This window comes from Aquarana catesbeiana, linkage group LG12, assembly GCF_042186555.1.
Source record: "Aquarana catesbeiana isolate 2022-GZ linkage group LG12, ASM4218655v1, whole genome shotgun sequence".
Classification (NCBI taxonomy): domain Eukaryota; kingdom Metazoa; phylum Chordata; class Amphibia; order Anura; family Ranidae; genus Aquarana; species Aquarana catesbeiana.
This window is the reverse complement of record NC_133335.1, coordinates 234,467,386-234,481,626: the sequence shown is the minus strand read 5'-3', so window position 1 is coordinate 234,481,626 and position 14,241 is coordinate 234,467,386. Positions and strand designations below refer to the sequence as shown.

The 14,241-nt window shown below is 42.4% G+C and overlaps 1 long non-coding RNA gene across 1 annotated transcript; it reads left to right on the top strand.

Moving 5' to 3' along the window:
• The first annotated feature begins 826 nt into the window (after positions 1-826).
• Positions 827-13,652, top strand: LOC141114369 (uncharacterized). Its single transcript, XR_012236898.1, has 2 exons — positions 827-1,315; positions 13,386-13,652. It is a non-coding gene; the product is annotated as an uncharacterized lncRNA (long non-coding RNA).
• Positions 13,653-14,241: the final 589 nt, after the last annotated feature.

Here is a 14,241-nt window from a genome sequence, read left to right as displayed (position 1 = left end):
TCAGGTTTCCTAATTTTCGGATTTGGAATTTTCGAATTTCTGAATTTTCGGATTTGGAATTTTCGAATTTCCAAATTTTCGAATTTCGAATTTTCAAATTTACGAATATTCAAATTTACGAATTTTTGAATTTACTAATATTTGGAAAAATTCGTTAAACGGGTTTTCGTTAATCTGGATATTTCCGAAAGAAAACAAATTCGGAACGAAACTAATTGCACATGTCTAGTCTATTTGCCTTTAGCAAATCCACCTCATAGCTTAATATTTTAATTGGTGATGAATCACTTGTTTGCTTGTACCTGGATCGCCACTTCATTTTCTTAACCCCTTGCCCCTGCTGTAAAACGTGGCAGTCCCTGCGCTCATGGAGCTTGCAATCTATGGTCCCTAACTCACATTTATACATACTAGGAGTCAATTTATTCAGGACCGATTTGAACCGATGACCCTAGTGCTGCTAGGCAGAAGGACTAACCACTTAGCCAGCATGCTGCCAATATATATGCTAGATTTTTTTTCTTTATTTGCAATTTTTTTTTCCCACGAAAGTGGAGTTATCCTTTAAGCCAGATGAGATGGCAGTCTGGACAGCAGGAGCACCAAGAAAAAAAAAATGACAGAAAAAAGAGAAAACAAGTATTTTTTTTCCAATAAAATAAATGTTGACTGTTCAGTGCTTTAGCAAAGTAAATGCCGTTCAGTTTCCACCTCCTTGAATCTGAAGTCACCTTTATTTTTGATCGGAAGCTATAAGAATATATGTTGCTGCTGATAGGAGCAGAAGCTAGTACGGTCATAGACAGCTTCCTTCTAATACTTCATTCTCCGGGGGGAGGGGGACCATGTGCACTGCAGCCGTGCCGCTGCTGTACCTTATCTAAGCAGACTGGCGATAATTCGATCTTTCTTCGGCCTGTCTCGGCTGATCATCATTAGAAAAAGGGACAGCGTTACAATTTCCAATCTGTGCGATTCCATTTACATTTCTAAATGGAAGTCTGAATATTTCAAGAACACAAAAAAAGAGAAATTGATGACACGCACGCCGCATTCCTCGCTGGAAGGTTCTGCCGAGCCGGATCAGAGGGAACATTAGTCAACCCCTGTGTGCAGAAGGATGGTTTCCCCTGCCAGGAGTTTTTTTGGGTAATTAAATCAAAATAGATTTGTTTAAAAAATATCAAAAAGAACATAAAATTCCAAGTTCTGAAAGGTCAGACTACTGGCAAAATCCACGCCGTTCATCTGGTCCCAAGATGGAGCAAAAAACTGAGGAACCTCCTCGTCCTGATAGTGAGACATAGGAATACGGGTCAGTTACTTGTTCTTCGTAATAAACTTGTGCTTGTTATCAAACCAATGTAGTAGATCCTTGCTCACCTCTTCCTTCCTCCCATTCTTCCTTCCTCATTCCTTCCTTCCCCCCTTCCTTCTTACCTCTTGTTTCTTCACTTCATCCCCCCTTCACCTCTCCTCCCTTTTCTTTCTTTCTTTCTTTCTTTCTTTCTTTCTTTCTTTCTTTCTTTCTTTCTTTCTTTCTTTCTTTCTTTCTTTCTTTCTTTCTTTCTTTCTTTCTTCTCCTCCCTCTCTCCTTTCTCTTTTCCTTCTTTTTCCTTCCCTCTATCCTTCGTTCTTCTCTTCCTTCCGTCCTCTCTCACCGCTTCCCTTTTTCTTCTCTTGCCCCCTTCATTCACCCTTCCCCACCTTCCCTCATTCCTTCATAGCTTCCTTCCTTGCTCTCCTCTTCCTTCTTTTCTTCCCTCCCTCCTCTTCCTTCCTCTCTCCCTTCTCTTTCCTGGCTTCCTTCCTTCCATCCTCCATCTCTCCCTTCCTTCCTGTTGCATTCCTCCTTTTTTCTCCTATCCTTTCGGCCTCCCTTCCCCTTCCTTACCTTTTTCCTTCTTTCTCCTTTCCACTGTTCTTCCTTCCTTCCACCCCCCCCTTTCTTTTTTTCTTCCTTCTACTTCCCTCTGTCCTTCGTTCTTCTCTTCCTTCCTCCTTCTCTTCTCTTCTCATTTTCTTCCTTCCATCCTCCCTCACTTCTTCCTTCCCCTCTTCATTATGTGCTTCTTCTCTTCTTCCTTCTTTTCTGCCTTTCATCCTCTCGCCCTTCTCTCCCTTATTTACGTACTCCCTCCCTTGTTCTCTCCCTTCTCTTTCCCTTCATTCTCCTTCCTTTGATACCCCCTTCCTTTCTCCTTCCTTCCTTCCATCCTCCCTCCCTCCCTTCCTTCCTTTTTCCTATCCTTCCAGCTTCCCTTATTTTTTTCCTCCTTCCTCCTTTCATTCTTCTCTCCTTCCTCTCTTCCTTCCGCCTCCCCCCCTCATTCCCTCCTCTTTTTCTTCCTTCTACTTCCCTCTATCCTTTGTTCTTCTCTTCCTTTACCCTTCCCTTCCTTCTTATTTTTTTTAATTGAATCCTCCCTCACTTCTATCTTCTTCGCTCACCTCCCCCCTTCCTTCCTTCCTTCCTTCCTTTTTTGCTTCCTTCCTTCCTTCCTTCCTTCCTTCCTTCCTTCCTTTTCCATTCCTCCTTTTTTCTCCTATCCTTTCGGCCTCCCTTCTACTTCCTTACCTTTTTCCTTCTTTCTCCTTCCCTCTGTTCTTCCTTCCTTCCACCCCCCCTTTCTTTTTTTCTTCCTTCTACTTCCCTCTGTCCTTCGTTCTTCTCTTCCTTCCTCCTTCTCTTCTCTTCTCTTCTCATTTTCTTCCTTCCATCCTCCCTCACTTCTTCCTTCCCCCCTTCATTATGTCCTTTTTCTCTTCTTCCTTCTTTTCTGCCTTTCTTCCTCTCTCCCTTCTCTCCCTTATTTCCGTACTCCCTCCCTTGTTCTCTCCCTTCTCTTTCCCTTCATTCTCCTTCCTTTGATACCCCCTTCCTTCCTTTCTCCTTCCTTCCTTCCATCCTCCCTCCCTTCCATCCTTTTTCCTTCTTTTTCCTATCCTTCCAGCTTCCCTTATTTTTTTCCTCCTTCCTCCTTTCATTCTTCTCTCCTTCCTCTCTTCCTTCCGCCCCCCCCCCCTCATTCCCTCCTCTTTTTCTTCCTTCTACTTCCCTCTATCCTTTGTTCTTCTCTTCCTTCACCCTTCCCTTCCTTCCTATTTTTTTTACTTGAATCCTCCCACACTTCTATCTTCTTCCCTCACTTCCCCCCTTCCTTCCTTCCTTCCTCCCTTCCCACCTTCCTTTTTCCCCCTTTCCTTCTTTTCTCCCTTTCTTCCACTCTTCCCTTCTCCCCCTTCCTTCCTTCCTCCCCCTTCCTTCCTCCTCTCCTTCCTTCCTTCCTTCCTTCCTTCCTTCCTTCCTTCCTTCCTTCCTTCCTTCCTTCCTTCCTTCCTTCCTTCCTTCCTTCCTTTCCCCCTTCCTTCCTTCCTCCCTCCCTCCCCCTTCCTTCCTTCCTTCCTTCCTTCCTTCCTCCCCCCTTCCTTCTTTCCTCCCTTCCTTCTCCTTCTTCCTTCCTTCAATGGGGGAGGGGATGTCTCTCACTTTGGAGACATTTTTTCTCACTTCATGTTATGTCTACAGGACAGGAAGTGAAGGGAAATCTCCCCAAATGTGATACAAAAAACATTTTACTTATTCCATGATTCTGTTCATAACCAAAATATTTCACATTTAGACTGAATTTGCAATCCTGTGCTTATTCCGGCTCCTCTCTCTAACCGGAGCTCTTCTTTAAGGTCAGGAGGAGTCTCTGGTTTTTTTTTTTGGTGTCAGGAAATGTCAGGAAAATACTAAAAAAGCCTAAAACTCTTAAAACTTTAAACCGTCTCCTTATGGAAACAATTTCTCGCTTGTATACACAGAGCGCTCTTCGTAAACTGACACAACTATCATACAAGCCTCAATTCTACATCCAGAAGTCATTTCATCTACAGACGCGCTTTGATCAGAAAGAAGAAAAATGGAGCGCGTACGGGCGCCAAAAGAGCTATTACAATAACGTGTGGACAATTTCAAGGCTTGGCCTGGGAGCGCCGAGATATTTCATCTTCACGGCTCTGTGTCAGCAGTTGTCTGAGAGCGATCTTCATATCGGAAAATCCGAGGGGGGAACCATGGAATATGAAGGAGAAGCTGAGCCCCCCATCAATGCAGGGGGGATTGGCATCAGCCAGTCAGGTGTCTTTCTTCATCTTACAAAACGGCAGCTGAATTCTGATTGGTGTGCATGATGAGCTGCTATATTTACTACCCTTCCAACAGTCTTATCACCCTCCAATCTAATGTTACTACCCACTGATCCAATCTTACTACCCTCCAACCTTACTTCCCACTGATCCAATCTTACTACCCTCCGATCCAATCTTACTACCCTCCAATCCAATCTTACTACCCTCCTATCCAATCTTACTACCCACTAATCCAATCTTACTGGCCTCCAATCCAATCTTACTACCCTCCGATCCAATCTTACTACCCTCCTATCCAATCTTACTACCCTCCACTCCAATCTTACTACCCTCTGATCCAATCTTACTACCCTCCAATCTAATGTTACTTCCCTCTGATCCAATCTTACTACCATCCGATCCAATCTTACTACCCTCTGATCCAATCTTACTACCCTCCTATCCAATCTTACTGCCCTCCAATCCAATCTTACTACCCTCTGATCCAATCTTACTACCCTCCAATCCAATCTTACTACCCTCTGATCCAATCTTACTACCATCCGATCCAATCTTACTACCCTCCAATCCAATCTTACTACCCTCCTATCCAATCTTACTACCCTCCGATACAATCTTACTACCCTCCAGTCCAATCTTACTACCCTCCAATCCAATTTTACTATGTGTTACTAGCCCATTATTGGGGGTTCCCACCCTCCCTATGTCGAGTTCCTGGGTCTGTACACCCGCTGTGCCCATTATGAGGGGTTAATGTTGTTTATTAAAAATTCTTACAAACAACAACTTATATACAATAAAACCATAATAAGAAAATAAAACATATTTTCAAAATAATTGAATACGACTATACAAAACAAAAAAACAAGAACATAATAAATGGTGCAAACCAAATTGCGCACAACATAATCCCTACAGGAGAGCCAGACTAAGGAACATCACCGTCACCATGCATGTAGTCTTTTATCAAAAATATATTTGATCTGAAAATCTAGGGGAGTGAAACAAGAATACAAAGAAAAGCTGCACACCCCGAGATCAACAGGCAGCAGCTACAGAGTCCTGATATTCCTCCACGCCCTTATCCAGGCCTCCTGCTGCCACCTGTCCTTTTCAACCTCACCCAGAATATCCTGCATCACCACTTGGACAGGGAGGATTTTACTCACTAAGGATACCTGACACTGTGCACTCCACGTGAAATAACAGACTACTAGACTAACTTAAAAAAGTGTTTCCAAATCATAATCCCGACGAGTCTGGAATGCCCCATACACCCACTCTGCATAACTCATATGGGGGAGGAAGGGTATACTCAGAGCCCTCCCCACCCTCTTGTACACCTCTATTTTAAAAGGGCACTGAAGTAGAAAGTGATCCATGGACTGCACCTCTCCTTCACACTCCACTCTCGGGGAGCCCCGATCACTCATGGAGAGAAACTTCAAGTTGCCCTTCACATATAGTTTCCCATGAAAGGCAAGCCAAGCCTGATCCCTAAACTTCATTGGGATTCTCTCCAAATTAATCAATCGCAAACCCACCCCCAAAACCAGGCTTGGGCAATCCCTTAAGGCCAGTGGCTCACAAAAAGTGGCTCGCTTTGACTGACAGTTGCGCGGTCGTGCGATGCTATGCCCAGGCGGGACTGGCGTCCTTTTTTTCCCGCGGGTAGAGCTTTCTTTTGGTGGCTCATTATCCGCTACTCAAGAAGTTTCCTTGCAAGAGATCTGACTTCTCCTGCTGTTACTTGCCACTGCCGAAGCATTTTTAAACACGGGGCAACATAAGCCAGGAGCTTATCATGCTTGACCCTCAGGCTTTTCACTGGCCCACCATTTTCCCAGTCTTGCAGAAAGGGCCTAAACCAGCACTGGAAAATACCCACCCACCCAGGCGGTCTCTCTGCCAACATGTTACCAAGATTGTACTTTACAAACATCAGAGAGAAAAAGACTACAGGGTTGATCATCCCTAGACCACCCTCCCGCCTAGGAAGGTAAGTCACATTCCTTTTGACAAGGTTTATTCTGTTCCCCCATAACAGCTGGAAGAAACAACTATAGACCCTGGTATAGAGAGAAACTGGCAGAATGCAAACAAAACTGACATACAGAAAAAACTTCTCCTCTCCTGAACCAAAGAGGCGTGCCGGTCATATTGATGTCTCCTAAGGAGTAGCTTCACCTCAGAGCTCGTCCCAGAATCTCCTCCATTCGAAACAAGGCGGTCAAGTTTCCTCCGCAAACACTGGTAGGTGATGTACTTATTTTGCTGCTTCTTTCTTTCTATGGCCTTGAAAAGCCCAACAGTCTGCTGTTTTACAAGCTCCGACCATTTTGACTTACTGTTGCAAAAGGATTGTCTTACTCTCTCGTCTTCCAGGATGGCCGAATTCAATCTCCAGATACCCCTCCCCCTAGGTGGCATGTCTGAGGCATTTAGAATCACAGATAGAATACAGTGATCAGATAACTTCAATGCCTGACACACAGGTACTGAAAAAGCAGAGTCTCCCTTTAAAAAAAACCTACTCTGACTATTACCTCACTGAAAAGTGAACCCTGTGCTGTCGTGTATTGGTTGCCACTTTTAACGGAGTGGGAACTGCCATTAGGGTAATTGAGGCAGCCGTTTCTTAGCCTGACTACTCCCTCTCCCTGGAGAACCAGCACGCTTCATTGCACCCTGGCACTCATCATACATAGAGGATGCCATACTCAACGAGTCCCATTCATCGTCATCATCTGACAGGACCTCAAACTTATTTGCCAAAGGCAAAACCTTAGGACTTAAGGTAACGGTACCTCTTTTTTTTCTTTCTTTTGAGCCTCCTCCTTTTATCCTTCAACCATTCCACATCATCCTTAGACAAACTGAAATCAACAGCTTCCCCACTCCTACCCTCCCCTTCTCTCCACTCTCCCTTCCTTTACCTACCACTAGGCCAGCCTCTTCACCATCCTCCCCACTCCTCTGCACCCCACGATCCTCAACAGAAACCTTGCAGCATAGAGGGAGGGGGACTCGCACTGCACTTGATGCACCTGCCTCAGCACCTCTTGCTGCCTCTGCAATTTTGGAAGACATAGAAGTATTGGACACATTTTCGGTAACTGATACCTTACCTACAGACTGGAAGACACGGGCACACTAGGTAAACGCACAGACTGGGGCACCACAGACTGGGAAGACAGACATATTGGGTATTGGCACAGACTCAGATGGAATCACGGGCACCCCAGCTGCTGAGTTCTGAGCATCCTCCATTTACAGGCAGGAGTACTCTCTCATGAGCTCAGGCTTGTTGTGCATTGCCTCAGGACATTGACCGTAACGATGTCCCACCGCATTGCACAGATTGCACCTTATAATGTTCCAATCCTTTGCCAAATGTCCTACACCCTGACACAGAGAGCACTTTATCACCGGACAGGAGGATGCAAGATGCCCTTTATCTCCACACTTGTTGCATAGCTTTGGCTGGCCCGGGTAGAAGATGGACAGCCTGTCCCTCCCCAGGAAAGCTAAGCATGGCAAATGCTGGACGACATTGTCATTGACTTTTTAACTGCACAGACCACCCCCCCGTCCATATTCCCCGATCATCCAAAATCATCTTTAGGGGGCTCAGGACATCTCCATACCTCCTCAACCATACAGATAAATCCCCTTGTGGTATGGACTCATTGCGGACAAGAACTGTCACCATTTTAATGAGTGGCTGGCGTGATACAAGCTTGGGGATGAGCCCTCTGCAGTCCGGCAGGCCCCTACACACTTGCTCATATTTCTCATATTTTTCCCAAAATATTTCCAAAGACTCCGGACGGATAAAGGACAAATCGTACTCATAGGAACCGGCCGGACTGATCAGGGCAAAGATATCCGCGGGCCTAAACCCCATCTGCAGAATCTTATCCACCACTGCCCTCCTATGCGGAGGAAGTCCCCCACCCTCCCTTCTAAGCTGCACAACACATTCCTCCTTTTAAACAGGGAGGAAGATAAAACATTTCCATGCTCTTTCCCTGCTTGCACCCCCTTCCCAGATCCTGTAGCAGCAACACCAGCATAAGTTTTCCTTACAGACACACCAATTGCAGTCTTGTCCTTAGACACAATCAAACCAGCTGACAGAGAGTCTGATTCAGCTGGGATAGCAGTCATTGGACTAACAGAGGTGAGAACTGCCCTCTCCCTTTGCTCTGAACACTCAGCTTCTTTCCTGGGTGCAAGAACAGTTGCAGACTCCTGAAGAGTTGTAGCACTACTGCCTACAGCATCTCCTCCACCATTCTCAGGAACAGCCGCTGTGTCTGGTCCAGGCAAAGTCAGTGTATTGTCAATGGCGCTCCTCTCTGTAGACTCTTCCCCCAGAAGCTTACAGTTACTCTCACCAATTTCATCTGAAGCTTTGTTTTCAGCAGGTAATTCAGACTGCATTACATGCTGTACATTCTATGGGTCTGGGCTGACTGCCCGTAGTGTACTACAACCCTCAGCAAGCCCATTGTCATTAATAGAGTCCACATCACCATCCTGCACACACACACTGTACCTGCTTGCTGTGCTGTTACCTTTGCAATGTCATGGCTGACGGTGGGATCGGACTTCCCCCCAGCTGCTGCAGACTTCATGGTGAATCTTGCTCTCTCCACAGGCCTCTCTTCACAGGGTGAGGAATGGTGTCCATCATCTGAGGAATCCACACCCAAAGGAGATTCCAGCTTAGTGATGAACTACAGCATGCCGGTACCTCCCTCAACCTCCTGCTCAGATGTTCCATATTGCTGCTGCAGAGGGAGGGGCACAGAGGCCTCCGCCATTGAGGGCTCAGCAGATGCCTGAGGTGTTAAACAACTGGGCTCATCCTCCGGGCCCACTTTCCCACTCTCTGCTGACTCTGTCGGTACCTTCATCTCCTCACTGATTGGGTTCACTTTCAATTCAGGAAGCGGCTCCTCCTCTCATTCGGCTAAACTGTTCCTCACAGCTTGTTCCAAGTCCTTCAACTCAGGCCTCAGAGCTGGTCTCTTCTTACTGTATACTTTGACACAAATCAGTTTTTCTTCCTAAATTTAGCCATCAAAACTAACAATTTCTCCTCTTCTTTCTCAGTTCATTTCAGCTTACCAACAATGCTCTCTAAAGGCAGACAGGGACTCATCTCTCCTTGGGCCAGGCCCAGTATCTTCCACAGGCTGAAGCCTAGTCACAGGCCTATCCAGAGGACCCCCACCAGGGTCCTCCCCAGGATCCAGCATTCCTCTTGGGGCAGAGAAGCAACTCTAGCCCCTGGTCTCTAGAAGCACAGGAGCAAAGGAACCAGCAACCTCACACCTCACTGTCAAGGTGCAGAATGGCAGTTTCCCACCATCCCTGTGCTGAGTTCGCAGTTCTGTACACCTGCTGTGCACATTTTGAGGGGTTCCCACCATCCTTGTGCAGAGTTCTTGGGTCTGCACACCTGCTGTGTCCGATATGAGGGGTGCCCACCATCCCCGTGCTGAGTTCCCGGGTCTGTACACCTGCTGTGCCCATTATGAGGGGTTCCCACCATCCCTGTGCTGAGTACTCAGGTCTGTATGCCTGCTGTGCCCATTATGAGGGGTTCCCACCATTCCTGTGCTGAGTACCCAGGTCTGTATGCCTGCTGTGCCCATTGTGAGGGGTTCCCACCATCCCTGTGCTGAGTACCCAGGTCTGTATGCCTGCTGTGCCCATTATGAGGGGTTCCCACCATCCCTGTGCTGCTTTTCATTTCTTTTTTATATGAACCCGAAGTTGAGTGAGGTCACACCACCATGATGAGATTGTTGGGAAGAGCATCTCATACTGGCAGAGGGTTCACCACCGACATCTCAGTCTATAAATAAATGATACAATGTTTCTTCTGTCCAACGTTTGGCGGGTTGGTTACAATTTTCCGGTGTGGTTTTCTTTTTGTTACTTTGTTATGAATATGATATAAATGAGAACAGAGGAGAATCAATTGAGGACACAATGAGGAGAATTTGGATCTTTCTCTTTTGTTTTAGGTGGCCCCCAAAGCGCGGGGTCCCGTACAGTGGACTAACGGAAGATTTTGTGAATAAAAAGTGACTAGTCCATGGTATAGCGCAGTGGGCGTGGCCTACATTGTGACAAAAAGCAAGAAATCAAAGTGTGAATGTTGGGGTGTTTTCAGTGTCACTGGCAGCACTTCCTCCTCTCGCCCGCGTTCCCCCCCCCCCCACCCCAGCGGTCTGTCTTCTACACTCTCACTCATCTCAGTAATACAAATTAGTTTTTGTTGGCAGATCCCCACCGGCTGCTCTTAAAGAGATTTTTTTTTTTTTGATTCTGTGCGCTTTTTTTTATTTTCCATTGATCGTGCCAAACAAGTGTCGTCTCCAGATACCCCCCCCTCCCCCCATCCCACTTTCCTTCCTTCTTATCCTCCTCTCCAAGCGCCTTTAATTCGCTCCTTCCCGGCGCAGAGGATGGTTCATATATCACTCACCTTCTCTAATTTCTGTGTGGGCCACTTCTCTACCTTACCGTGCGTCCGCTTAAAGCGGCTGGGAACAAAATGAGCCTTCGCACGTATTAACCCAGGCTGGGCTCGCACTTTTCTGCCGCGCTGCATCACGCAAATCACCCAACGCACATTATATGTGCGCCACTCAAATTTGCTGCACCCCAATACACACAGGCAACCCAGCTCCAGAGCACATGCATTGCAGATCACCACCACGCCTTGTGACGCACTACCGTGCGCGGCGGTGCGCTGCGTTATCAGACTGACGCGTGTTCTTTTTTTTTTTTTTCGATAGTTTGTTGCACTGCCAGCCCATTCATTTGAATGGGGCGCCTTAACAGAATGTGTAAAAAATTTTCACCAATGCAATGCACCGCGCCGAAAAAGTGCGAGGCGCGCTTTCACCTGCATGCAGATATATTTTATTATTTTTTACTAATCAATCGAATGGGCTGCCCCTGCCCTATGAGCGACAAATGCGTAAAAGAAGATTTGGGCTTTGCAATTTTTTTTTCTACTGATCGTTTTGGCATGTTTTTCCACATGTTAAAATGCACATTTGCTGGCTGCGTTTAAGATGCCATTAACAATGAATGGCGCCACCAGCGCAATGCACGTTTTTTTTTCTTTTTTTTTTTAACCACATGTTCCATGAACGCATGCAAAAACGGAACGTGGAATGCGCAGATATGAATGGAGCCTCAGGCCCCCCCCCCTCCGTCCACACCTGAATCATGTTCACCATGATTTTGGAACAGCCTAGAAAACGCGCTAAAAATGCGCCCACGCGTATTAAACATAAATAGCACCTCAAAACGTGCTAAAGAAATGGGACAAGACGCCCCAAAAAATGTGCAAAAATATGCTATTCAAAAATGCACCAAAGTCGGGACCAAAAAAGGGCAGAGGAGCTACTTTGGCATGTTTTTTGGAGTAGATGGCAGCCTATTCAAGCGAATGGTATCGCTCCAAGAACATTATAAAATGAAAATGCAAAAAAAGCGCAAAACCTCGATTTCAGATATAAATGGAGCCTCAAAGAGCGTCTGCCACATGCCACTCCAGAGCTCAGTAGTGTAAATCAGACACAATACAGATGTAGTATTGCTTTAGGACACGCTGCGATTAGGATATACGTGGTAGATGACTACGTCCCTTCAAAGTCCATGTAATGTAGTACATATCATCGTCTCCTCGAATGAAGTGATAAAATGTAATTATATATATAATATATATATAATATTATTAATAATAATAATAATAATAATAATTTAGAACATTACTATCAGACATGTTTTTAATATAATTATTATTATTTTATATTATAATTATATATATATTTATTATTATTATTATAAATGATAATAATAATAATAAAAATAATTTAGTACATTACTATCAGGTGTGGTATTATTAAATATTATATACATAAAATCTATTATTATTTTTATTATTACTATTATCATTATTATTATTATTATTATTATTATAGAATATTACTATCAGATGTGGAATTATATATTATTATTATTATTCTATAAATATCTTCTTCTTATTATTATTATTATTAATATTATTATAAATTTAGAACATTACTACCAGACGTAGTATTATTATATATTACTATTATATAAATATTTGATTATTATTATATAATATTACTTTCAGATGTGGTATTATTATATATTTTTTATTATTATTTTAGAATATTACTATCAGACATGGCATTATTATGTATTATTATTTTTATATAAATATATTATTATCATTATTAATAATAATAATCATAATAATCATACTAATAATAATAATAATAATAATTTAGAACATTACTATCAAGTGTGGTATTATTCTATATTATTATTATTATTATTATATAAATGCATTATTATTTTTATTATTATAAAATATCACTATCAGACATGGTATTATTATTTTATATTATTATTATATACATTTATTATTATTATTATTATTATTATTATTATTATTATTGATGATGATAATAATAATAACATTTTATTTAGTACATTACTACCAGGCGTGATATTATTATATCATATTATATAAATAAATATATAAATAATAATGACATTATTATTATTATAGAATATTACTATCAGATGTGGCATTATACATTATTATTATTATTATTATTATAAATATCTTATTATGATTAATAATTTAGAACATTACTACCAGACTAGGATATTACTTTCAGATGTGGTATTGTTATATATTTTTATTATTATTATTATTTTAGAATATTACTATCAGGCATGATATTATTATATATTATTATTATATAAATATATTATTATTAATATTATTATTATTATTATTATTATTATTACTAAAAATAATTTAGAACATTAGTATCAGACATGGTATTGTTATAGATAACTATTGTATAAATATATTATTATTATTATTATAGAATATTACTTTTAGATGTGGTATTATTATATATTTTTATTAATATTATTATTTTAGAATGCTACTATCAGGCATGGCATTGATATATATTATTTTATATAAATATATTATTATTATTATTAGTAATAATAATTTAGAACATTACTACCAGGCATGGTATTTTATATTACTATTATATATTATTATTATTATTATTATTATTATTATTATTATTATAGAATATTACTATCAGATGTGGTATTGTTATATCTTATTATTATATACCGTAAATATCTTATTATTATTATAGAACATTACAATTTAATGTGCTATTATTGTGAACGAGGATCGAGATTGGACGGTGATTGATGTGGAGTCGTGTTTTCGGTCTCTAGAAGAAGGAGGAAGAAAAATCTGTGAGCCGGTTTCATGTTCACAGATTGTTCTGCGGTGTTGTTGGCCCCGGATTGGAATCCATATATTAATATCAAGTGGATGATTTTCATTTTTCTACAATAAGCAGATATTCTTCAGTGTTTGCCATTGAGGGCAATAATAAATGTTTTTTTTGTGTGTCTATTTGCTTTGTATATCGTTTTGTAACTAAAGGGGCTTTGCATGGAGGAGGACATTACTATTATGTTATCATTAGTCTTCTTTTTGAGCCTTTGTTATATCTCAGTGCTGCTGATCTCCTGCTACCTCCTTGCAGCCGCATCCTGTCCACATGCACCCCAGATGTACACTATATTACCAAAAGTATTGGGACGCCTGCCTTTACACACACATGAACTTTAATGGCATCCCAGTCTTAGTCCGTAGGGTTCAATATTGAGTTGGCTCCGCCCTTTGCAGCTATAACAGCTTCAACTCTTCTGGAAGGCCGTCCACAAGGTTTAGGAGTGTGTCTATGGGAATGTTTAACCATTCTTCCAGAAGAGCATTTGTGAAGTCAGGCACTGATGTTGGACGAGAAGGCCTGGCTCGCAGTCTCCGCTCTAATTTATCCCAAAGGTGTTCTATTGGGTTGAGGTCAGGACTCTGTGCAAGGCCAGTCAAGTTCCTCCACTCCAAACTCCCTCATCCATGTCTTTATGGACCTTGCTTTGTGCACTGGTCCAAATAATTTGGTGGAGGGGGGATTATGGTGGGGGGTTGTTTTTCAG